The following is a 25,182-nucleotide window of genomic DNA, read 5'->3' on the forward strand; positions in this document are numbered from 1 at the left end:
ATTTATTATTTATAATGTTTTATTATGCAACGTTCAAGCAAAGTGCCTCCCATAAAGGGAAGAGTTATTGTTGTTACCTGTTATAAAAATTACTTCAGTCCGGGAGTACTGAGTTTTGCTAGGGGGGAATGTGGTGCCCTGCTGCGCATTGGTGCCACAGATCCCAGAGGGGTGCATGGATGGACTTCTCCACAAGAGGCCCTCATAGCATTCATACACCTCCACCCTACCACCTCAGACCACCAGAGGGAGCCCGGATAGGGACATTTATACTGGAGGGTGGAGTTAGGCAGTCAGTTTGGAGTCTGCTGCAGCCAGAGAGGTTGTCAGTTCAGTCTGTTGAGAGGAGCTCCTGCAGAAGTTAGCCTGCAGTGGAGCTCAGTTAGTCCAGTCCAGACTCAGAGAGCTCGAGTTAGTGAGCCTAGGGCGTGCCGACGCCAAAAGAGCGGTGAAGAGAAGCGAGGCCTACTGCCCGTGTGAAGCCTAGTGAGGGCCCCGAGCGTGGCCGAAGGCGAGTGGAAGGAGAGTAACATAGGGGGCAGAGGAGCTTAACCAGCTCACCCCAAAACCATTTACCGGACACCGGGTCCGCGTCTGCAGGGATTCCTTACACCCAGCAGAAACAACCGGAAACCCTGGCGAACTATATGTCCCAGGAACACCAAAAGCTGATTCCGTACCAGGGTCAGGAGTCACGGAGGCCCCAGAGACCAGGGAGTGTGAACTCCAACAGAAGGCCCTACCACCAGGTCAGCAGGTGCAAGACAGAGACCAAGTTAAGCCTAGCTCCAGGCAGGTCAGAAACTTATCAAGGAAAGGCAAGGAATAGGAGGCCCCACACCAGCTTACTGGGGAGAGTCCTGATATGTACCCTTCACCCTAAAGTGCCCTGGATCGTGCCTGAAACGCCACCAGTAAAGGTACTGAAGTGAACTGTCATGTGAGTGTGCCTATTCTTCCTCTGACCCGGCTGGGTCCCCTCTGTCCTGCATCCCCTACACTTACGCTGCCCTGAGGCCCCGCTCCACCTGTGGGGAGCCGCACCAACTAAGCTGCCTAAATACCGGCCTCAGAGGACTGTCGCAGCGCTGGTGATCCTCACCAGACACCACAGGTGGCGTCACGAACATTCCCCTATCCCATATAACATCCCCCCTTTTTTTTAAGAGAGACCCCAGGGTACGGGCCCGGGAGCCGACCACCGCGACATCCCCCAAGGTCAGGCAACAACAAGGCCCGGGCGCCGAGTCGTCCCCATCCCCTGGGCGCGTCACTATATAGGGGCACATGATGGGGAGGGAGATGCTATATAGGGGTACATGATGGGGAGGGAGATGATATAGGGGCACATGAGGGAGATGATGCTATATAGGGGCACATGAGAGAGAGGATGATATATAGGGGCACATGAGGGAGAGGATTAGAGATGAGCGTTGTTCTACTCGAACTGTTCGCCAATCTCAAATTCGAGCTGTTTTGGGCGGTGTTCGAGCCGTTCGGCGAACACGAACAATTTGAGAAAAATTCGGCTGTTCGAGGTTATGTTCGATAACTGTTCGTGCACCAAAATCATAACTGGATTTTTTCTCAGTAATGATGAAAATTAATGTTAATACGCAGTTTGAGTGTACAGCGGGGTGGGGGGAGGGGCAGGGGATGGATCTCTGCAGGAACAATGAAGATCTCCATTTTTTTTTCTCTTTCCCGCATTTGCAGTGGGGAGGTGCAATCTGTCAGCCTATCAGCAGCGCACACACGGAGCGAAGTGCTTTTTTTCACACAAGCAAGGGCATGTGTCATTGGCAGTGTATGTCACATGTCCTTGCCCTATAAGACCAAGCCATTTTCCACGTCGCCACCATTTTCTCACTGCTGCAGCTGCGTGTTAGACGGCACCGCTGTTGCTGTGTGCACTATACCTTGTTAATTTCAAGCCAATTTTCGCACAAATCTACAGATAGCTTGGGAGTAGGGAATAGTTGTGATTGCAGTCCTTTTAAGGACTAGGTTACAGCATTTCCTACGACTTTTATCAGGCAGGTCTGTGCTCTTAAATAGATAGATTGTGGGAGTAAAGACTAATTGTAATTGGAGTCCTTTTCAGGACTAGGTTACATGAGTTCCTATCAGTTTTTGCCAGGCAGGTCTGTGCCAGTGCTGTGCAAGTTTTTTTCACAGCATTTGGCTGAATCTAGCAAAGCTAATCCTTTTTGGCCTATTGCAGAGTGTGTTAGTCAGTGGAGTAGCCTATCTGTGTTGCAAGATATACCACCTGTGTATAGAATACCAATTTTTTTACTGCACCTAGTGAAGTAAAATCTTTTGGGCATAGCATCATTCTATTAGTCCATCTATACTGACCTCCATCAGGTTGCAAATTGAATATAATTTTTTTCTGCATCTAGCTCTGAAAAAATATTGGGCTTCTAGCTGTGTGTGGGACTTGTTCTATTAATCCATCTATACAGACCTCCATCAGGTTGCAAACTGCATATATTTTTTTCTTCATCTACCTCTGAAAAAATATTGGGCTTCTAGCTGTGTGTGGGACTTGTTCTATTAATCCATCTATACAGACCTCCATCAGGTTGCAAACTGAATATATTTTTTTCTGCATCTACCTCTGAAAAAATATTGGGCTTCTAGCTGTGTGTGGGACTTGTTCTATTAATCCATCTATACAGACCTCCATCAGGTTGCAAACTGAATATATTTTTTTCTGCATCTACCTCTGAAAAAATATTGGGCTTCTAGCTGTGTGTGGGACTTGTTCTATTAATCCATCTATACAGACCTCCATCAGGTTGCAAACTGAATATATTTTTTTCTGCATCTAACCCAGCCAATAGTTTTGGCCTAATACCACAGTTTGGCCACTCAGCTCTGCTCGGTTCCCATCCATTGTTTTTTTGTGCAAACAACTCCAGAGTTGTGAATTAATTAACCACCAAAATGAGTGGAAAAAGGCCTGCTGCTGGTGGAAAGGGGAATAGGCGTGTTGGGAAGGGGAAAAAAGGTTGTGTCCGTGGGGTAGGTGTTAAAGCAACAGTAACATCTGCAGAAGAAAGACCATCTTCCAGCCAAACTAAAATGTCTACTTCTTTTAGCGGACAATGTGATAAGACAAATTCCAGATGAGGCACAAAAACAGCAGGTGCTTCAACGGATATCAAGTGCTCCTTTAAGTGGGCTCTCCTCCACATCAACTTCAACATCACAAATACTCCAGTCCTCAAAGGTGTCACCCCAATCGCACTTGCTTCCTCACAGCTCCCAAATATCCAGCTGCCCATCTGAGTATGAGGTAGAACAGATGGTTGAGTCTGCAGAGCTGTTTACTCATACTATAGCCTGGGAATCAGAGGTCGACTCCAGCGCTTCTGTGAATCCAGACGAGGAAATGATCTGCACTGATGCCCAGAATCTTTATGAGTCGGATCCAGGACCAGACGCAGAAGGTTCTGACCATAATGTAGACCCTCATTCCCAAACTGTAACTCCTGTTGGTGGAGACAATGAGGAAGATGATGATAAGACTCAAATACCTGATTGGAGCGACAACTTTAGTTTTTTGTCAGGGCAGGAACAGGTTGGCTCTGAGGACGACGGGTGTGATAACGCACAGGGTGATGATGATGAGGTTGGAGATCCCACTTACTGTCAACCCACAGTCAGCCAAGAGATGAGGTCAGCAGAGGAGGTGGAGGAAGATGCTAGTGACGACGAGGTCAGGTTGCGCCTTCCTGGACAGAGACGTAGTACTGGAAGCACGTCAACAACTGCATCCTCAAACACAACTCTGCCTCTCACCACAAGTCGTGGTGGCTCTTCAGGTCGCATGGGTGCTAAGCCTTCCATAGCCTGGGCATTTTTTCAGATCGATAAAGATGACCCAACTCGTGTTATCTGTAACATTTGTCAGCAAAAGCTAAGTAGAGGCCAAAAAATACATAGTTTGAGTACTTCATGCATGAACCGGCACATGGACATGAAGCATAAGTTGCAGTGGGAAGCTCAGTGTGCTACAATGCGGCCTAGCCGGCCGGGCCAACCACCGTCTGCCATATCTTGTGCATCCGCGGCCTCTTCATCCTCTGTGACTGGGGGGACAGCAGTCACACCTGTTTTGGGGCGCAGACCTGCCACCTCTTTACCCGCAACAGCCAGCGTGATTGGCAGGTCATCATTTTCTTTGGAGGTGGTAACACCAGCTGGTGTTGAGCGCTGTCCGACATCGATAGCACCACCTTTGGATCAAGGCAACCTAACATGTCCGCCTGCATCTTCCTCACAGACCGGCAGTTTGCCGGGGACACCCTTATCAACCCCATCTAAGCACAATAGCCAGCCCTCGGTCCCTCAGATGTGGACAAGTAAAAGACCATTTCCTCCTAGCCATGAGAAAGCTAACAGGTTGAATTTCACCATCTGCAAGCTCTTGGCTACAGAAATGCTGCCTTTCCGCCTGGTGGACACAGAGGATTTTCGAGACCTTATGTCCGTCGCAGTGCCCCAGTACCAGATGCCCAGTCGGCACTACTTCTCAAAGAAAGGTGTGCCTGCGCTCCACCAGCATGTCGCACACAACATCACCGCTTCTTTGAGAAACTCTGTGTGTGACAGGGTGCATTTCACCACAGACACTTGGACGAGTAGGCATGGACAGGGGCGTTACATGTCGCTGACTGGGCACTGGGTAACTATGGTGACAGCAGGACAAGGGGCTGCTGTCCAAGTCTTGCCGTCCCCACGAGTTGTGCGTCAATCCTCTTTATGTCAAAGTTCCTCCACTGCTTCTGCCTCCTCAACCTCCTCTCGGTCTTCCACCTGCACCCAAAGCCTGTCTGGTCATGCCACAAGCTTTCGAACTGCGCAGAAGGGATCCTGCACACCTCCTTACTATGCTGGCAGTAGGGCTCAACGTCATCAGGCGGTTTTTACATTGAAATGTCTGGGAAATGTGAGTCACACAGCTGAGGAGTTGTGGTCAGCTCTGGAGAACCAATTTCATGAATGGTTGTCTCCACTGGACCTGAAACCAGGGAAGGCTGTGTGCGACAATGCTGCAAACCTGGGTGCGGCCCTTCGCCGGGGCAATGTCACACACGTGCCTTGTATGGCTCACGTGTTGAACCTGGTTGTCCAGCAATTTTTAGCCCACTATCCCAGACTAGATGGCCTTCTGCAGAGGGCACGGTTGCTGTGTGCTCACTTCCGCCGTTCGCATCCCGCAGCTCAGCGACTTACATCTCTACAGAAGTCGTTGGGCCTGCCACTTCACCGGCTAAAATGCGATGTGCCTACCCGGTGGAATTCAACTCTGCACATGTTGCAGCGACTGTGGCAGCACCGACAAGCCCTGGTGCAATACGTTCTGACGTATAGCCTGGGCCAGCGAGATTCAGAGGTGGGGCAAATCACGCTGGAGGAGTGGTCTCAGATCAGGGACCTATGCACCATTCTGCACAGTTTTGAAATGGCGACGAAGATGTTTAGTGCTGACGATGCCATTATCAGCATGACTATTCCGGTGATTTACATGCTGGAGCACATGTTAAACAGAATTCGGAGTCAGGTGGTGGCACAAGAGGAGGTGGAGGAAGTAGAGGAGGAGGAGTTGTATGCGGAAAGGCTAACATCTGCAAGGTCCAGACGGTCGGCAGCACCAAGGCGGCATGCATGTGAGGGTGGGGGAGATGGTTTTACCAGGGCGCATGGTAGCAGCCAAACTAGTGAGGAAGGTGCAGGAGCCCAGGAAGAAGTGGAGGACGAACTGATGGAAGACTCATCAGATGAGGGAGACCTTGATCACATTTCTGTTGTGCGAGGTTGGGGGGAGAGGACAGAGGAAGGAAGCATGATTGTTACCTCGCCACCAACACAACAGGGACTTGGTGCTCCTGGATGCGCAACACACATGAGTGCCTTCTTGCTGCACTACCTGCAACATGACCCTCGAATTGTGAGAATTAGAAATAATCCTGACTACTGGGTTGCCACACTGTTAGATCCCCGGTACAAAAGTAAATTTGCAGAAATTATTCCTGCCATAGAAAGGGATGCACGCATGCAGGAGTATCAGCAGAGACTGTTGCAGAATCTTACATGTGCTTTTCCACAAAATACCAGTGGTGCACGTAGTGAATCTCACAGTTCCAACTTGCCAACCGTGGGACCGTCAAGTGTTCAGCACTCAAACCGTAACAGAACCACAGTATCTGCTGGTAACATCAATTTTGCGGAATCATTTCACCACTTTTTTAGCCCATCCTTTGCAAGGCCACAGGAGACAAGAAGTCTGACACATAGTCAACGCCTAGAGACGATGGTACAGGAGTATCTCCAAGTAAACATTGAAGCCATGACTGTGTCACTGGACCCTTGCTCTTTTTGGGCTTCCAATCTGGATAAATGGCCGGAGCTAGCCACTTACGCCTTGGAGATCTTGTCATGCCCCGCAGCCAGCGTTCTGTCTGAACGTGTGTTCAGCGCTGCTGGTGGTGTGCTGACAGATAAGCGCACGCGGCTCTCCACTGATAATGTAGACAGACTCACGTTCATAAAGATGAACAAATCATGGATCCGAAACGACTTTTCTACCCCTGTGTCATCCTGGGGAGAGTAAAAGCTTGATGATTGGTTAAAATCACCCTACCAACCGTTTTAAGCTTTCAAATTACTAATCATGTTTATCTGTATCTTGGCTGGAAAATAATTTGGGCTTTGTAGCAGTGTGCAGCACTGATTCTATTAGGCCATCTATAATAAGCTCCACCAGATTTAAAATTACTAATCATGTTTATCTGTATCTTGACTGGAAAATAATTTGGGCTTTGTAGCAGTGTGCAGCACTGATCCTATTAGGCCATCTATACTAAAGCTTCACCAGATTTAAAATTAATAATAATTTTTAGCTGCATCTAGCCCGGAAAATAATTTTGGGGCTCCGAGATGCGCAAGACACATAAGTGCCTTCTTGCTGCACTACCTGCAGCATGACCCTCATATTGTCAGAATTCGAAGTAATCATGACTACTGGGTTGCCACACTCTTAGATCCCCCAAACTTTTCGATCAACCTTTTCATTTTAATAAAGACCAAAAAAATGGTCATTTTTGAAATTATAAGCATTAGCAGGTTGTTAGAAACTGAAATCAAACAGTTTTCAACTCAAAACTTTATTCTAGGTGATGTTACATTTTCACATAGGACCCCTTGTTCGAAAGGAGCTTCTGAACTCTCTCGTCCATTGAATTTGTCAGGTTTTGGATGGTTTCTGCTTCAATTGTTTTGCATGAGGACAGAATACCCTCCCAGAGCTGTTGCTTAGATATGAACTGCCTCCCGCCATCATAGACACTCCTTTTAATGATGCTCCAAAGGTTCTGAATGGGGTACAGGTCAGGGGAGCATGGGGGTCACACCATAAGTTTGTCCCCTTTTATGCCCATATCAGCCAGAGATGCAGATGTTTTATGTGCAGCATGAGATGGTGCATTATCATGCAGAAAAATGATCTTGCTGTGAAATACACGGTTCTTCTTCTTGAACCATGGCAGGAAGTGCTGTTTGAGAAAATCCACATACATTATGGAGTTCATCTTTAGCGCCTTCAGGGATCCTAAAGGGGCCGACAATCTCTCTCCCCATGATTCCAGCCCAAAACATTACTCCACCTCCTCTTTGTTGGCGCTGTAGCCGTGTTTGCGTGGGGTGTCCATCAACCAGCCATCCTCCACTCCATCCATCTGGACCATCGAGCGCTGCACGGCACTCATCCGTGAACAAAACAGTTTTGAAATCAGTCTTCATGTAATGTTTGGCCCACTGGAGCCGTTTCTGCTTGTGTGAAGTGGATAGAGGAGGTCGACAGGATGGCGTATGCACAGCTGCAAACCTCTGAAGGACCCTGCATCTTGTTGTTCGGGGGACGTTGGAGGCACAAGCAGCTTCAAAAACTTGTCTGCTGCTATGACAAGGCTTTTTTGCCGCTGCTCTTTCAACCTGACGTAATTGCCTGTAGGAAAGAGTCCTCAATTTGCCCTTATCAGCACGCACACGTGTGTACTGTGAATCAGCTACATACTTCTTGATTGCCAAGACACTTCATCCTGATCATCGCACAATGTTGATTGTAGTCATGCCTTGACCTAAACACTCCACAATTTGTTGCTTCTCAGCAGCCGACACATCCTTTTTCTTTCCCATTTTGGCAGAAAATGTAGGCTGCTTAATAATGTGAGACAGCCTTCTTAAGTAGTCTTGCCTTTCATTGGACACACCTGCCAAACTAATTAGCACAGGTGTCTGCAATTGCTTACAGTGATATAAAGAGCCCTGACACACATCACCATCAATGAGTTTAACTGACAAACAAACAAATTCTTCCCTTATCACTCCTAAACACTTTTTGCATAATAATTTGGAACGCAGTGTACATGTGCTTTTCCAGAAAACACCAGTGGTTCACGTAGTGAATCTTACAGTTCTAACTTGCCAACCGTGGTCTGTATGGAGTTGTTCAATAAAGGGCCCAAAATTAAGATAACATAGATGGGAGAGGTCTCTATGAATAGGAATTCCTAAGTATTTGATACCCTGTGAGGGCCAGGCAAAGGTAAAGTTGGACTGGATGGAATCCTATATGGATTTGGGGAGGGAGACATCGAGGGCCTCAGACTTCGCTGCATTGATTTTAAAATTTGACCATGTAACAAAGTGATCTATTTCAGCCATAACAGCATGGATGGATATATGTGATTGAGTGATATATACTAGGACATCATCAGCAAATAGAGAGCACTTGTACTCGGTGCCTCCCACCTCAATCCACCTAATATTGGGGTTATGGCGAATTGATGAGAGCAGGTGCTCCGTCACTAGGATGTATAAGAGAGGGGACAGAGGACATCCCTGCCTTGTCCCATTGGTGATTGTGAAAGGTGATGAAAATGTTCTGATGCACCCCCTGGGCCTTGGGACACCCGGAGCCAGACCCTTTTTGGTGGATGCTGGTGGTTGTAGTCTTCGTGGCGGCGACCCGGTTCCGTGGCTCAGGGTGGTCAAACCAGTGGCGGAACTATTTATGTGGTTTTGATGTTTAAATGTCCGACTACGCCACCCGTGGATTGCGGTCAGAGTGAACCGCCGCTGCAGGGCAGACCGCTGAGGCTGGTGTTGTGGGTGCAGCAGAGTATAGCCTCAGGGCAGTGTATGCGGAGGATGGGGGTGATGGTGCAGGGCAGCAGCAGTAACGACACGGAGTCAGTGATGCAGTCCAGGGCCTTTACTCACAGTTCTTATTATCCAGACCACGTCTGCAGGTAACGGCTGCCCACGTCGTACTGTGCTCACCAGGTGAGGGGCTCAGACAACTCCCAGATAACTTTGGAGCGCTTCACAGGACCCCCTTTGTGTGTCCTTTGTCTGGCCTTTCTTACCAACCCTTCTGTCCGGCTGCCTCGGGCCTCCTCTTGGTAAACTTGGCGCCAGTTTCCCTGACCCTATGTGGTGCCTTCCTAGCGGGTGTAGCGAGGGGCTGCGCCACATAAAATGTCACAGCCTCCGGTTTCTAGCTGAGGGTCGTTTCCTGCCTCCACTAGTTTCGGGGACCGGTCTCCCCCTTTGGCCTGACCCCTCCACGCAGGTGGATTCGGGCGTGCGGTGGCGACTCGCCCGTCCGCACCCCTGGGATCCCTTCATTCCTCGTTCCTGGAGCCTTCTCCGCTCCTCTTCCTTCCTTCTCCCTCTTCCAGGCCTGGGCCTCTGTTACTAGGCCCGCCTCCGGAGCAGAGCTCATGCAGAGCCCCTGCTCCCTGCCACTTCTGCTCAGACTTCTCTGCACTGAACTAAGATGGTGCCCACCTTTTATACTCCCTTCTCAATGCACCCAGGAACTGCTTCCTCCCTGCTCCTGCACTACAGGGTTCCCCTTCCTCAGTGTTCCCTCCCCCCACTCCAGCCAGGGACAGGGACTGTCGTGCCCATCTCAGAGGCATATTGGTCGCCCTGCCCCACGGCAATGTGGTGTAATGCATGCAGGTGTCGGGTCCTGATCCACACTCCATCCTTACCTGAGAGTGAGATATCACACCTCTGGGTGAGGTGCAATACCTCTGTAGCAACCGAGCCCTCAGGGTGCTACAGTTCCATTTATCTTCAGCCTAGGTGACGTATTGTGATACAGGGCCGTGATTTTGGCTATAAAAGGGTCCCCTAGACCCCTACCCCAAGCTTTTTAAGAGAATCATATATGGCGTGCCAGGAGACTCTATGGAATGCTTTCTCAGCATCCAACGAGAGTATCTAATTACAAATTTTTAACTGCATCTAGCCCAGGAAATACTTTGTGCCTAGTAGCAGTGTCTGCTAGTCAGCGGATTATCCCGGCTGTTAAGCAAGCTACACCACCTGTAGTTTAGACACTTAATTTTTTCAAAGGAAATGCTTCGGGACCATGGGATACTCAGTGAAGAGCATCAGGAGGCACCCCAAGGCATAGGGGCTGGGACTGGCAGTAGGATGCCTTGCGGTGGACAGCCGAGCTCGATCCTTATAAAAGCTTTTTAACTGCAGCAGCTTTAGTGGACGCTACTGGAGCTGGAATTACGCGGCTGCTGGCATGAGACTTGCCCTCCAATAGATCCTTGTAAATGGATTTAAAGTGTATTCATTCAAATTAGAGAGACAATTTAAATTAAAAAGCTTAGAGCTGCCTCCACCACAGGGGGGCTCGCTCGACCCACCAGCGGACAGGCACCAGTATTGGGAGAGGGGGGCTGGCCATCAGGGTTCACCGCGGCTCTGGCACAAACCCGGCGACACGGAGGTGGCACGGGCAGGAGCGGACTGGCTGTGTCGGCTTCTCACTTTTTGGATTTTAGAAGGGCATGACATGCCTGTATCTGTGTCTCCCCCTCCTTTTACTCCTCCACCTCTTTTATTTTCGCATGACTATATGTACTTGTCACTTTTCCATGTGTTAGTTATGTCTTCTGAGCAGTTTGTCAGCTTTTGGACACCTTTGAAGGTGTTTTCTATGTGTTTCTATGTGTTTTTGTTTGCCTGCCATTGGTTTTAATGGTGTTCGAAGGTGTTCGACGAACAGTTCGACGAACAGTGCGGCGAACACACGGGTGTTCGACGAACCGAACCGAACTCGAACACTACGGGGGTGGCTCAACACTAGAGAGGATGCTATATAGGGGCACATGAGGGAGAGGATGCTATATAGGGGCACATGAGGGAGAGGATACTATATAGGGGCAATGAGTGAGATGATACTATATAGGGGCACGAGGGAGATGATGCTATATATGGGCACATTATTGGGGGAGGAGGATGCTACATAGAGGTCCATGATGGGAAGGGAGAGGATGATACATAGGGGCCTATGATGGGGGGGGGATGATACATAGGGGGGGGTGATACATACAGGCCCAGAATGGGTGGGGAGGATACATAGAGGCCCAGGATGGGTGGGGAGGATACATACAGGCCCAGGATGGGTGGGGGGATACATACAGGCCCAGGATGGGTGGGGGAGATACATACAGGCCCAGGATGGGTGGGGGGGGCATACATACAGGCCCAGGATTGGTGGGGGAGATACATGGGAGCCTTGGATAGGGGATATTATTAAATAAAGGGGGCCAGGATGGGTGACAATTACAGTATGGGGGACAGAATGAGGAATTATTAGTTTATGGTGGCAAGTGGGGACAGAATTACTGTAGGGGACATTACTGCTGTAATATAATTTATTTTTCAGGATACTGTTCTCTATGGGAGAGTAACAAAAAGGGAGGTCTTGTTACTGTGCAGGGTGGCACTGTCGCTTTTTTCTTCATCTGCTGTAGTGTAGAAATCATGGAATAAATGGGGAATGTGCTGTAGAAGTGATCAGCTATTGATGACTGTGTGTTTTTTCTGCAGCGACAAGTCCTGGATGGAAGAAGTGATGGTGATCTGCGCCAGATGAAGAAGAAAAGCGAAGATGAAGGACTTCAACTAGAGACGTCACTGGTGAGTCAGTGAATTACATGTAAATGCACACTATAAACTGTATACAGAGCTCCTGTGTATTAGTATTGTGTTTTTTATTCATGATCCTTATGGTAGTATTATTCGGTGACTATGTAATGGTAACATGCGGTCTGGTCATGGTATGGTGGTATTTGTCACGTGTATGTCGTGGTAATGTGTGGTCTGGTCACTATGTGGCAGTATTTGTTCCTTTGTATGTGGTATTATTCAGTCACTATGTGGTGGTAATATGTGGTCCAGTTGTGGTGTGGCGGTATTTGTCCCTTGTATGTGGTATTATTTGGTTACTATGTGGTGGTAATATGTTGTCTGGTCATGGTGTAGCTGTATTTGTCCCCTGTATGTGGTATTATTCAGTCAATATGTGGTGTTACTATGTGGTCTGGTCATAGTGTGGCAGAATTTGTTCCTTGTATGTGGTATTATTCAGTCACTATGTGGTGGTAATATGTGATCTGGTCATAGTGTGGGGGTATTTCTCCTTTGTATGTGGTATTATTTGGTCACTATATTGTGGTAATACATGGTCGGGCCATGGTGTGTTGGTATTTGTCCCTTGTATGTGGTATTATTCGGTCACTATGTGGTGGTAATATGTGGTCTGGTCATGGTGTGGCGGTATTTGTTCCTTGTATGTGGTATTATTGGTCTTGGTATAGGAGATTACGTTGTGTATGGAGGATTCACTTGTTCTCTCTGATATCAATAAGTAGAAGAGTCTTTATTTCCAATAGAGATTAATTACTTTGACGTTTAACTCCTCCCTGTCCTGTGTCTATTACACAATAGCAAATATGCACTTAGAGAGGTTCTCCGGTGAAAACAAGTAATCGCTTATCCTAAGGCTACATTCACACGTTCAGTATTTGGTCAGGATTTTACATCAGTATTTGTAAGCCAAAACCATATGTGGGTGATAAATACAGAAGTGGTGACGTGTTTCTATTATACCTTTCCTTTGATTTTTCCACTCCTGGTTTTGGCTTACAAATAAGTGATGTAAAATTCTGACCAAATAACGAATGTGTGAACGTGACCTAAGGATAAGTTATTGATTGGTGGGGGTCTGACTGCTGGGACTTGCACCTATCTGCAGAATGTGGAGCTTTTCTCCCCATTAGACTGAAGCTCATGGGCAACTCGACCACCGATCCATTCATTCCCTCAATGGCTGCGAGCGCTGCTCTTGTTTTTTTTCTTGAAGTCCCCAAAGAGAATGAATGGAGCTGCGGTCAGACGTCCCGCCTACAGCTCCATTTTAAAATGGGCATAAAAGTGTCCTTTCACGGATAAAAGTTCCCCATTCTTCTGATCGGTGCGGTTTCCAATGGTCGGATTCCACCGATCAATAAGATATCTCCTACCTAACCTGTGAATCGGTGATAACTTGTTTTCATCAAAGAACCCCTAAAATCTAAACTACTGTAATTGTACATCCCAGTTATAGTGGTGCACAGTAGATATGCAGGAGCGGCCAGTGTTTTACAGGCGACACTCCACTATAACAGGGGTAACGGCTATTTGCACATAGCTGTAGGGTGGGCCCTTAGAGTCAATTTCCCCGGTGGGCCCCAGACATCCCAGTCCGACCCTGGGTGCGCTATATAGTGATATACTTTGTTAAGAGCTCTTTGTTTGTTGAGAGTCCTCTTTGTAAATTAGGTTGTTTATTATACTTTTTATATTGATTATGTTATTGCATCTTATTATCAGGTATTGAGTTCCATAATTGTTGTATCATTAGTTATAAAGCGCGGCCCCCCTACTGTTTGACAATTGTACACTGTATTAATATACTGAGCCTTTGGGGGACTTTCCATTGACTGCACTGTACTTTCCTTCTGGGTTTTATGGGTTGTTTTAAATTTTTGTCTTTAGTGATTGTGTATATACAAGTGCTTCACACTAAATTAGAATATTATGAAAAAGTTAATTTATTTCAGTTCTTCAATGCAAAAAGTGAAACTCATATTATATAGAGTCATTTCAAACAGAGTGATCTATTTCAAGTGTTTATTTCTGTTAATGTTGATGATTATGGCTTACAGATAATGAAAACACAAGAGTCATTATCTCAGTAAATTAGAATAATTAACAAAAAATACCTGCAAAGGCTTCCGATGCGTTTAAAAAGGTCCCTTAGTCTGTTTCAGTATGCTCCACAATCATGGGGAACACTGCTGACTTGAAGGATGTCCAGAAGGCAGTCACTGACATACTCCACAAGGAGGGTAAGCCACAAAAGGTAATTGCTAAAGAAGCTGGCTGTTCAGAGTGCTGTATCCAAGTATATTAATGGAAAGTTGAATGGAAGGAAAAAGTGTGGTACAAAAAGGCGCACTAGCAACTGGGATAACCGCAGCCTTGAAAGAATTGTTAAGAAAAGGCCAATCAAAAATTTGGGGAGTGGACTGCTGCTGGAGTCATTGCTTTAAGAGCCACCACACACAGACGTATCCAGGACATGGGCTACAAGTGTCGCATTCCTTGTGTCAAGCCACTCATGACCAATAGACAACGCCAAAAGCGTCTTACCTGGGCCAAGGAGAAAAAGACCTGGACTGATGCTCAGTGGTCCAAAGTGTTGTTTTTAGATGAAAGTAAATTTTGCATTTCATTTGGAAGTCAAGGTCCCAGAGTCTGGAGGAAGAGTGGAGAGGCACACAATCCAAGCTGCTTGAGGTCTAGTGTGAAGTTTCCACAATCAGTGACAGTTTGGGGAGCCATGTCATCTGCTGGTGTAGGTCCACTTTGTTTTATCAAGACCAAAGTCAGCGCAGCTGTCTACCAGGAAATTTTAGAGCACTTCATGCTTCCCTCTGCCGACAAGCTTTTTGGAGATGGAAATTTCATTCTCCAGCAGGACTTGCCACCTGTCCACACTGCCAAAACTACCAATACCTGGTTTAAAAACAACAGTATCACTGTGCTTGATTGGCCAGCAAACTCACCTGACCTTAACCCCATAGAGAATCTATGGGTATTGTCAAGAGGAAGATGAGAGACACCAGACCCAACAATGCAGACGAGCTGAAGGCTGCTATCAAAGCAACCTGGGCTTCCATAACACCCAGGGCCAGCACCCGGCGCACCCGGGCAATTATTGCCGGGGCCCTGAGCAGGCGGGGGGCCCACTCGCCGTCGGGCACCTTGCCGCGCTATGGGACCCGTGAGCGGTGGGAGTGGTGCCAGCGCCCAGCCCCCCGCCCCCCGCTTTCTCAGGGTTCCTGCACCCGGCGCAATACTTACCTCTCCCTGTGCCTACGCAGCAGGTCCTGTCTTTTCCGCAGCTACTGTACTATGACGTCTCAGGTCAGAGGGCATGGTGATGTCTTTCCACCGCGCTCTCTCCTGAGCCATCACAGCGCAGAGCGGGAAGACAAAGGCGCGCATGAGGAGTGCGGAGCAGCAGCAGCAGGTGAGAAGTAAGGTGAGTATTTGATTTTTTTTTTTCATTGTATGGCGGCATGGGGCATGGGGCATTATATGGTGGGGTGGGGGTGTGTGACATCCTGCAGGGGGCATTATATGGTGGGGTGGGGGTGTGTGACATCCTGCATGGGGCATTATAAGTGAGGGGGGTGTGACATCCTGCATGGGGCATTATAAGGGAGGGGGTGTGTGACATCCTTCATGGAACATTTTATGGGGGGAACAGCCTGCATGGGGCATTATGTGCGGGGGAACAGCTTGTGTGGGGCATTATGTGGGGGGAACAGCCTGCATGGGCATTATGTGGGGAGAACAGCCTGTATGAGACATTATGTGGGGGGAACAGCCTGCATGAGGCATTATGTGGGGGGAACAGCCTGTGTGGGGCATTATGTGGGGGGAAAAGCCTGCGTGGGGCATTATGGAGGGGAACAGCCTGCATGAGGCATTATGTGGGGGGAACAGCCTGCACGAGGCATTATGTGGGGGGAACAGCCTGCATGGAGCATTATGTGGGGGCACAGCCTGTATGGAGCGTTATATGGGGGCCAGTATCCTGTATGGAGTGGTATATGGGGGCCAGTATCCTGTATGGAGCGCTATATGGTGGCCAGTATACTATGTGGAGCGATTCGCCTGTTTCTGATCTATTGTAGAATTTACAATAGATATCACACATGTAATGTAAGAAGTGAAATCTTTGGCCTTGTACTATATATATATTTCTCTGCGATATCTGTGCATCATGAATCGTGGTATGTGTTAAAGGGGCCCACTGGGACTCTTTCGCCCAGGGCCCACAAAAACCTGGAGATGGCCCTGATAACACCTCAGCAGTGCCACAGGCTGATTGCCTCCATGCCTTGCCGCATTGATGCAGTAATTGATGCAGAAGGAGCACCGACCAAGTATTGAGTGCATTTACTGAACATACATTTCAGTAGGCCAACATTTCGGATTTTAAAAACATTTTTCAAGCTGTTGTTATAAAGTATTCTAATTTACTGAGATAATGACTTTTGTGTTTTCATTGGCTGTAAGCCATAGTCATCAACATTAACAGAAATAAACTCTTGCAATAGATCACTCTGTTTGTAATGACTCTATATAATATATGAGCTTCCCTTTTTGTATTGAAGAACTAAATGAATTAACTTTTTGATGATATTCTAATTTAGTGAGAAGCACTTGTATGTATTTCTTGTAAAACAGTAAAATTTGAATATATTTATAGCTAATGACTTCTGTTACTTATGTAGGTTTCATAAGTAATCTTTTTTGTAATATATCTTATCAGAGAAATGTGCATCTTTCTCCTCCCTGGCTGATCTTTCAATCTCAATTCAAAGGTTAAAGCTGTAAAATCTGTATTAAGTGAGCAAAGATTTTATCATTATTGCGATGTGACAGGAGATGACATTTGGTGCCCTTAAAATTTTATGGAGCGAGGAGGAGGAGCTAAAGGCAGACAGACACAAACATTCTCTTGACACTTTAAATATAAGGCAGAAAAATTTAAACTGTAACTGTTGTTTCAAGAGAACCTGGATTTTGCTTTAGCTTTTCCCTTCTCTTCCCTACTCCCTACTCCTCCCTCCTCCCCACACCCCTCTCCATTGAATCTTATATGCACCAACTATCATCTCCTATTTCAAGGAAATCAGTATTCACTGAATACAAACCCCCAGAACTGAGAGTGAAAGATCAATCCAGGAGGAAGCAGATTTCTGTAATCAGTGTAGGCATTGTACTCACTCAGGTGCGATGAAAGGCAAAAAGGGGGCATGTTCCTTTAAATGTCCATAGCGGTTTATTGGCTTCATAAACCGTCAAAAGAAAAATGCAAACAAACAGCCTTTAGTCCAGGCAAAAGCCTGTCGCCGATGATAGCGAGAGCAGGCACCGCTGATGAGAGCTGTCATCAGCCTGCGTCTGTTCTTGCAGTGAAAAAAAAAAGAAAGTTAAAATAAATGAATGTTAAAATAAAAAAACAAATAACACTCTCGTTTATGCCGTAATCCTGGGTGTCTTGTGGCGATCCGATCACGCTATACACTGACCGGAGCACGATCGCTCCTGGCAGTGTATAGCGCTGAGCTGCCGGGACAGAGGTCACATTAGTTCATCAGCTGATGATCAGCTGTTAAGCTCCGGTGACCTCAGTTACTGCACTGATGCTGTACACTGACAGGAGTGATTACACTCCTGGAGAGACAAACTGGGACTAAAATTCAGCCCTGACATTTGAAAGCACACAGGCCCTTGCTGTCCCCGTCCTTAAATGGGATTATTATTAACATTAGCCTGCCTGGAGGTAATGAAGATTTACTACAAGACCAATATTTCTATTAATACCACTGTATAATATTGAATAATAATAATGCCACAATAATAATATAGCAATATATCAGACAAATGCCAACAAACAATAAGCAAATATTGCCAGCATATACAGTGTTGATAATACCACCATTCTACAACACAGCACCTTATATAGTATGATTGTTCATCTTACAGCCCACTATATAGTATGATGGTCCCCCCAACAGTCCCCTCTATAGTTTGAAGCTCAACCCTATAGCCCCTTATATAGCTTGATGGTCCACCTCACAGTCCCTTATATAGTATGATGGTCCCTTCCACAGCCCCTATATAGTATAATGGTCCACCCCACAGCCCCCTATCTTGCCTGATGGCCCACCACAGCCCCCAAAAAATAAAAATTAAAATCCTTATACTCACCTAATCCAGACCCCCCATCCTCCGCAGCCTTTGTCTCATCTTCTGGTCTTTCAGTGGATGCTGGCAGCTTGATGCAGTAATGTCATTGCGATGCCAATGTCCTCTGAGTGATGCAGTAAAAATATGGTGTATCCAAAGCGCTGCTGGTTTCTGATCGTGGGGATGTAGTGGATAACTAAACAGCTGTGAGCTGTAATTAATAGCCAGGGAAGATGTTGGCCTAATGGCCCCTTCCTAGGCTAAATATAGCAGCCCTCAGCTGCCCCAGAAATGACACTTCATATTTGAATGGCATTAGGAGTAATGGGATTAGGGGTAATGGGATTAGGTGTCGCTGACACCAAGCCCTAGGTTTAGTGATGAAAAGGTATCAGCCAGACACCCTCATTACTAAACCTGTAAGTAAAAGGTTAAATAAACACACACACCGAGACTAAAACACTTTCTTTGAAATTCCTCAGACACATTCTTTAATCATTTAATTTAACCAATATACTCAATCCAGGTCTGACAGTAATCCAAGGGTTAAGGCGATGTCCCACATTTCTTTTTTCAAATTTCTTTATTTAGCTTCAAAAAGCATTCTTTGCTGTACAAAAACGCATCAAAGAACGCATGCAAAAAACGCATGCAAAAATGCATCAAAATCGCGACAAAAGGCACGTTTTTTCCCTCAGCCTTTTTGCTGCTGTCGCGCCCCCGGGGGCCTTACTGTTTGGGGACAGTATATATATATCACGGTGGCTGGCCCAGGGCGGACAGTGCACAAAAGGGGTAGCGATTACTAATAAAGTTCAGAGAAATTCGTGACGCCACCTGTGGTGTCTGGTGAAGGTCACCAGCGCTGCAGCAGTCCTCTGAGGCCGGTGACAAGGCAGCTAAAGATGGTACAGCTCCCCACAGGTGGAGCAGGCCTCAGGGCAGTGTAGATAGATAGATGGTGGGTGCGCTGGGCATTGTTGTGCAGGTAGAGAATGCAGCAGGAGTAACGGACAGAGACAGGGGGTTTTGCTTCGTTACCTTTACTGGTAAAGCTGGTAGATACGGTCCAGGGTACTCTAGGTGAAGGGCGCACTTTTGGACTTCTCCCCAGGGAGCGGGTATAAGGCCTCCTGATCCGTGTCTGCCTCTGTGTAAGCTCCTGGCCAGCCTGCAACTGTGCCTAGCTTATGTGTCTTGCTTTTTCTACTCCACCTGTTGCTCTGAAGTAGGACCTCTGGTTGGTAACCACTTTCCCTGGACGTCGGGGCTTTCGTGGTTCCTGGTCTTGTATGTGTCAAGCTTCAGGTTTGCCAGGGACTTGTAGTCCTCCTGGGATTCTGGTTATCCCTACTGGGTGTAAAGGGTCCCTGTAGGCTTGGACCCAGTGTCCGGTATATATACTGGGATGAGCCTGGTATGCTCCTCTGCCCCCTTTATCACTTTCTTCCACTCACCTTCGGCCACGCTCGGGGCCCTCACTAGGCTTCAGTACTGCTGGAGGCCTAGCTTGCCTCACACAGCACTCTGAGCACTAACTGTAGACTAGACTTTGCCTGAGCTGCCTGGCTCCACCTTCCCTTTATAAATCCCTATCAGGGCTCCCTCTGCTGGTATGAGGTGGAAGGTGGAGGTGTTTGCATGTAGTGAGGGCCTCTTGTGGAGATATCCATCCGTGCACCCCTCTGGGTTCTGTGGCACCATGCGCAGCAGGGCGCCACACTGCCAAGAGATGCAGAAAGCTTGCAGACATTTCTGCAACCAAATAGTCAACATGCGCACATAGCCTTAAAGTTTATCAACAATTTCTAATTTTGTCCAACAAAATTTACAAAACCATTTTTTTAGGGACCACATCACATTTGAAGTGACTTTGAGGGGCCAATATGACAGAAAATATCCAAAAGTGACACCATTCTAAAACTGCACCACCAAATTGCTCAAAACCCCATTCAAGAAGTTTATTAACCCTTCAGGTGCTTCACAGGAATTAAAGCAATGTGGAAGGAAAAAATGAAAATTTTACTTTTCCCCACAAAAATGTTACTTTAGCCCCAAATTTTGCATTTTCACAGGGATAACAGGAGAAAATTGACCCCATAATTTGTTGTACAATTTCTCCTGAGTACAACAATACCCCTTATGTGGTGAAAAACTACTGTTTAGGTGCATGACAAGGCTTGGAAGGGAAGGAGAACCGTTTGACTTTTGTACCACAAAATTGGCTGGAATCGATAGTGGACCCCATATTGCGTTTGGAGAGCCCCTGATGTGCTTAAACAGTGGAAACCTCCCACAAGTGACCACATTTTGTATACTAGACCCCTCAAGGAATTTACCTAGGTGTGTGGGGAGCACCTTGAACCTCCATGTGCTTCATAGAATTTTATAATGTTGAGCCATGAAATTAAAAAATCACATTTTTTTCCACAAAAATGTTGTTTTAGCCCCAATTGTTTTATTTTTTTTACAAGGGTAACAGGAGAAAATGGACCCCAAAATGGACCCCAAAATTTGTTGTGCAAATTTTCCTGAGTATGATGATACCACATATGTGGTGAGAAACTACTGTTTGCATACACTGCAGAGCTCCAAAAGGAAGGAGTGATTTTTTGAAGTGCAGACTTTGATGGAATGGTCTCCAAGCGCCGTGTCGCGTTAAGAGAGCCCCTGATGTGCCTAATCAGTTGAAACCCATTTTGATAACTAGTCCCCTCCAGGAATTTATTTCGATGTGTGGTGAGCACCTTGAACCCACAGGTGCTTCACACAATTTAACAATGTTAAACTGTAAAAATGAAAAAAATTGATTTTTCCTACAAAATGTTGGTTTAGCTCCAAATTTTCTCATTTTTACAAGGGTAGCAAGAGAAAATGGACCCCAAAATTTGTTGTGTAATTTCTCCTGAGCATATGCCATATGTGGTGGGAAACTACTGTTTGGACAAACTGCTGAGCTCCAAAAGGAAGGAGTGACATTTAGGAGTGCAGACTTTGATGGAATGGTCTGCGAGCGCCATGTCACGTTTGCAGATCCCTTGATATGCTGAAACAGTGGAAACTAAGTGACCCCATTTTTGGAAACTACACCCCTCAAGGAATTATCTAGATGCATAGTTATGGTGTATACTCTGCACATTTTTTGTGTTCTTCTCTTCCGCGCAGTTTGGGGAGCCTCACTGGGAAAATGTATGGCCTCCATTCCTAGAGCTGGATAATACATTTAAAGCTTCCCTAGGCTGGTGTTCACACTTTGGGAACCAGTCCTTTGTCTGCCCTTATTAACACATTGAGATCACCTTTGACACATACTAAGGTTTTTAATATTAGACAGTGTAGGACTATCCTGAACGGGTTCACCTTGTTGATGGTAGGATAGCTTATATACTATTTTTGATCAAAAACAGTGTTAATAAGAACCCTGTTTTATTTAAATGCATTTGCTTTTTATTTATTTACAGCAGGATTTATGTTAATTTTGCTTCTTGTAGGTTTTTTTATTATTATTTTTTGTACAAGAAAATCGGATATCACTAACACTGCAAGGTCCGCTACCCTATTTATAGCAAAAAAAATAAAAAGTCCCTTGACGAAGACTCTGATCAGCAGTGATACTGATCAGAGCGCTGGAACAGGGATTTGGGAATTGCTGCTGTTGCTGGGATCACAGATGGGTCACACAGCAGCCAGCGCACACACAACACAGCACTGGATAGCACAAACAGGAGACACAGGAGATCGCAGCAGGATCGCACTGGCCACCAATGAGTTTTCTTTCACTCAGGTACACAGAGGATCTACACAATCGCTCTGAAGGCCCAATCTGAAAAAAAGATGGTGTGCAGAGCGGCAATCCTTATTTTAAATTGACTCTTTTGGCACCGATTGATCAGTAACTATTGTTCAGCTAATCAGCTCCAAAAGGGTTAATAAGCTGATGTCACGACGCGATCACCCCATCCATTTTGACTGCTCTGATTGGTGCTGTCTCAAACAGTGTGTCACACTGATTTTTTTTTTAACTTTATTGTCAAATCGCTGTGATTGGCTGGTCAGAATTGATCGGTCAATCACAGTGATCACCGATACAGCCCCCAGGGTGATGTGCAGTGATGGTCTACGGGACCAGAGCTGGCAGCGCCATACATGTATGGCGGTTTTCCGGAACGTAGTTCCTACAGCGCTGTAGATGAATGGCGACATCGGTCGCTCCTCAAGCGACGTTGGTCGCACACACAAGTGCATTTTTCTGGGAGTTCCATACCTAAAGCATTCAGTTCTGATGAAGGTCTGTATCAGGACCAAAAATGTTTAACGCTATATGAATGCAAATAAAAGGAACTTATTTTCAAAGAGTGCCAAGTTTTTCTGCTTTAAATGTAATAGATTGTATTAGAAGTACAATCTGAGTGTATCTAATTCTATCAGATGCCTCTAACAATTTATTATTGTCACTAGTGTATTAAATTTAGATCCAGAAATATTTGGAGAGTGACACAATATTTGGTATTTTAGCTGTTTACCAAAGCATATTCGAGATACATTTATATAATCAATATGGGCTTAAAGTGCAGACTCTCTGCTTTAATTTGAGGTTATTCACATCCTAATTGGAGTAAGGGTTTAGGAATTACATCTCTTTAATATGCAGCTGCCTCTTTCTCAAGGGTCTAAAAATAATTGGACAATTATTTCAAGAGCTCTTTAATGGGCTGCATGGGCTTTCTTCTTGTTAATTCATCATCAATTAAGCAGGTAAAAGGTCTGGAGCTGATTCCAGGTCTGGCATTTGTATTTGGAAGCTGTTGCTGTGAACCCACAACATGCAGTCAAAGGAGCTCTCAATAGAGATAAACACTGTAGGGAAAGAGAGCGCACCAGACCATAGTTTGATACGTCTTTCTCAAGTGTAAAAATCAACTGTCATGTCTGACAGTTGGATTTTACATTTGAGAAAGACGCCAGCCCAAACCTGTGAATTGTCCTCTCAATGGAAGAGAAACAGACCATCATTAGGCTAAAACAAAAAGAAGAAATCTATCAGAGAGATAGCAGAAATGTTAAGAGTGGCCAAATCAACAGTTTAAGGGAAAAAGTCTGGAAGGAGACAAAGCCCAAATAGGGTCTTATCTAGGAAACATAGTTAGAAGAGATAGCACAATTGCGCTTACCTGGTTTAGGTTGTGTGCACACAACCACTGATAATGCTTAAGCCTGCCGCAGACCCATGAGGAGATGAAAGCATAGGTAATGGAAAAAACAAATGGATTAATTATGCGCTGTCGTTGGAGAAAGGATGACATATGCCAATATAATTGTAAGTGGTTTATTCGTCAAAGCGCTTCGAAGTATATAACTTCTTCATCAGGATAACCACGAAGAGTGAAGATGAAGAAGTTATATACTTCGAAATGCGTTGACGAATAACCCACTTACAATTATATTGGCATCCGTCATCCTTTCTCCAACGGCAGTGCAGAATTAACCCATTTGTTTTTTTTTCATTACCTATACAAATCAACAGTTTGGTAAATTCTGCTAAAAAAGAGCGCACTGATGAGCTTGGGAACTCAAAATGGCATGGATGTCCATGGAAGAAAACAGTGGTGAATGATTGCAGAATGCTTTCCATGGTGAAGAAAAACCCATTCACAGCATCCACCCAAGTGAAGAACACTCTCCAGGAAGTAGGTGTTTCAGTACCTAAGTCTATCATAAAGAGTCTTCATAAGAGCAAATACAGAGGGTTCACCACAAGGTGCAAACCATTAATCAACCTTAAAAATAAAAAGGCCAGATTAGCCATCGCAGTTCTGGAAAATAATTCTTTGGACAGATGAAACTAACATCAACCTGTACCAGAATGATGAGAAGAAGAAAGTATGGAGAAGGCTTGGAATGGCTCATAATCCAAAGCACACCTCATCCTCTGTAAAACATGGTGGAGGCAGTGTGATGGCATGGTCATGCATGGCTTCCAAAGGCATTGGGTCACAAATGTTTATTGATGATGTGACTGAAGATAGAAGCAGCCGGATGAACTCTGAAGTGTACAGGGTGATACTTTCTGTTGTGATTCAGCCAAATGCTGCAAGGTTGATTGGACGGCGCTTCTAAGTACAGATGGACAATGACCCTCAACATAGTGCGAAAGCAACCCAGCAGTTTTTGAAGGCAAACAAAGGGAATATTCTGCAATGGCCAATGCAATCATCAGATCTCAACCCCATTGAGCATTCATTTCACAGGTTTAAAGGGGTTGTCCGGTCAAAAGTGATAAGTCTGCAGTCACTTTGTGTGACTACAGACTTATGAATCCCCCCAGCGCAGGCACTGTGCGCTGCGGGGATTCGCCGGTATAAGACCCGGTAACGGAGGGTATGGATGTGCTATACATACCCCCAGCCAGTGGGCATGGCCTCGCTCTCCATACACTTATATTGACCGAGGCCGCACCTTCTAGTCAGACTCGCCCACTGGTCTTCCACGTCACTAGATGGGGCGTCGCCTCGCTCCATACAAGTGAATGGAGAGGGACAGTTCTGAATGGCCGGGGGTGTGTATAATGTATATGACGCGCCCAGGGGGATATGGGGGAAACTCAGTACCCGGGCCTTGACCTTCTGTGGGATCTCACGGCAGTCGGCTCCCGGGCCCGTACCCTGGGGTCACTCTTTAAAAGGGGGTTTGTTAACAGTTTTTGTCTCGTGACGCTACCTATGGTTCCCGGTAATGTGTACCGGCGCTGCTGCAGACCTCCGGGGGCGATGGGATGGCAGCTGGGATGTTTCTGCTCCCCACAGGCGGAGCGGACCCCAGGGCAGTGTAGTTGCAGATGGTAATGCTGGGCGTTGTAGTGCAGGCGCGGTAGCGTGGTGGAAATAACTGACAGAGACAGTGGAGTGCAGTCATTCGAGTTTACTCACAGTTCTTTTTAGGTTCCTCGGGTACACAGTCCAGGTGTCAGACTCCCGCATTGCACTG

This window comes from Phyllobates terribilis, unplaced genomic scaffold (genome assembly GCF_046119375.1).
Source record: "Phyllobates terribilis strain yellow unplaced genomic scaffold, ASM4611937v1 Scaffold_2__4_contigs__length_985480577, whole genome shotgun sequence".
Lineage (NCBI taxonomy): Eukaryota > Metazoa > Chordata > Amphibia > Anura > Dendrobatidae > Phyllobates > Phyllobates terribilis.